Genomic DNA, 2638 nt, shown 5'->3' with positions numbered 1-2638 from the left:
ATGTGGTGAAAGCACAATCCACGATTTCTCCAGTGCCAGTACGCTGCTATTTGATATTCATTAAATAAAATGTTATTTATTACTTGAGAGAAATTCATTTTATTATAATACAAAAACATATTGATGGCTTCTAATATCATTTCATAACAGGCCTGTAGTCATTTACAGTGTACATAGTCTGGAGACGATCATATATTCTTTTCTGCAAAAGAAAGTTGAATGCATTAGTGTAAAGTCTAAGTGTAATAGGCATGAGTGTGAAGCCAGTTTACATTTGGATCCGTACTGTCTGTAAGATTATGCAATGTATTATTATTCCCGATGTCTATAATTGAAGAACATATTTACACTCTCTATTGCAGACAGTCTGCAACTCACACTACCTATAAATTGGTCGCATGCACGGTCTATAATTGATGGTCACGTATGCTGTTCTTAAAAAAAGTTAAGACAATGGTTAGTTTGAGGAAATAAACAAGAAACTGGATAAACTGGAGTGGAGCCAAGTTTCCATGACAAGGTAGTGACTTGATCACAGGGTAAGACTTGGCTCTGACTCCCTGGTTGCGGAGCACATCAAATAACTGCAAGACCTATTAATATTTATATGAAGGCTGCGCATGAATATCTACTCTGAGTTTAACCAGCAATCTTCTTAGCCTTTCTCCCAAACATTGACATACATTACAGTCACCAACCACCTGCAGCAACTAACATATAAAGGTAGAGGCAGAAGACAGATTTTGTTAAAAAATAAAAGACACAAAGTGACTTAGCAGGTCAGCATCGGGTTGGGACTAGTCTGAAGAAGGATCGCGGCCCAAAACGTCACCTATCCATGTTTTCAAGAGATATTGCCTGACCTGCTGAGTTACCTCCAACACTTTGTTTTTTTTGTATTAAACCTGCGTAGGCAGGCAGTTCCTTGTATCGCTTGATTTTGTTTTATGGTAAAACAATGTTGATTATCTACCTCAACAGCTGCCCAATCCTTTCATCTTTTAAAACCCAGAAATACATGACTCCCTGTTTGAATGGATTCAATGACTAAGCCGCTGCAGTCTTCCAGAGTAAAGAATTAAAACATCTAACATTGAAAGTCGGTTCCTTCAGGAGAGCTGGGAAATGAATTAATATTTTTGAGGAAGAAACATGGCTTATGGAGAAAGATGATTAGTTGATCAGTTCTGGGCACCATGTTATAGGAAAGATATTGTCAAGCTTGAAAGGGTTCAGAAAAGATTTACGAGGATGTTGCCATGATTAGAGGGTGTGAGATGTAGGGAGAGGTTGAGTAGGCTGGGTCTCTATTCCATGGAGCATAGGAGGATGAGGGGAAATACAGAGGTATACAAAATCGTGAGAGGAATAGATCGGGTAGATGAAACATAAAAAATAGGTGCAGGAGGAGGCCATTTGGCCTTTCGAGCCAGCACCGCCATTCATTGTGATCACGGCCGATCAGCTACAATCAGTAACCTGTGCCTGCCTTCTCTCCATATCCCTTGGTCCCACTAGCCCCGAGAGCTCTATCTAATTCTCTTAAATTCATCCATTGAATTGGCCTCTACTGCCTTCTGTGACAGAGAATTCCACAAATTCATAACTCTCTGGGTGAAAAAGCTTCTTCTCACCTCAGTTTTAAATGCGCAGTCTTTTACCCGGAGTAGAGGAATCGAGGACCAGAGGACATAGGTTCAAGGTGAAGGGGGAAAAGATTTAATAGGAATCCGAGGGATAACATTTTCACACAGAGGATGGTGGGTGTATGGAACAAACTGCCAGAGGAGGTATTTGAGGCTGGGACTATCCCTTCGTTTAAGAAACAGTTGGACAGGTACATGGATAGGACAGGTTTGGAGGGTTATTGACCAAGCACTGGCAAGTGGGACGAGGCTAGCTGGGACATTGTCGGCTGGTGTGGGCGAGTTGGGCCGAAGGGCCTGTTTCCACACTGTATCAATCTATGAGTCTATGACTCATAGATTACTTTTGCTTCTGATTAGACAATTATGTATTCTTCAGGAGTAAAAGTGAATTGAAACTTTCTTATCTGCTGCATTGGTTTCTGTCAGCAGTACCAATGCATTTTTTTTCGGAAACCATTAATGGAATGTAACATTCCATTTGGTCTTTAAAAAATAAACGAAATACCTGAGGTATGACGATGTCTGAACATAAATAACCTGTATTATAAATAGGGTATGATGCTAATCCTTATTGTATTCATACTAAACACTCATGTTTGCTTTATTCATTTATGGAATGCAAGTATAACATTTAGAACCAGCATTTATAACCCATCTCTAATTGCTTTCCTTGTTGGTGGTGAACAACCTGGTGCACCATTGCAGTTCTTCTGGAGATGACATTGGAAATAGCCACTACTGATATTTTACAAAGTTTCCAAGACTTTTTCTCTTTGACTGGATAGCAGGCAAACAATAGCTTTTCACTGTATCTCGGTACACGTAAAAATAATAATAAACTAAACTAAACCAAGTGATGATATTGAACTGGAATTATACAGGTTGACACTCCTGGCTTTTATTGTCTGCTGCCTCCCATTGTCCTGGATGACCTAAATATGTAGTGCAGATCGGTACTGATTAACTAATTATGACTGATATCTAACTAA

This window comes from Rhinoraja longicauda, chromosome 26 (genome assembly GCF_053455715.1).
Source record: "Rhinoraja longicauda isolate Sanriku21f chromosome 26, sRhiLon1.1, whole genome shotgun sequence".
In the NCBI taxonomy this organism is placed as follows: Eukaryota; Metazoa; Chordata; class Chondrichthyes; order Rajiformes; family Arhynchobatidae; genus Rhinoraja; species Rhinoraja longicauda.
The sequence above is the reverse complement of the archived record's forward strand: the minus strand, read 5'-3'. Positions refer to the sequence as shown.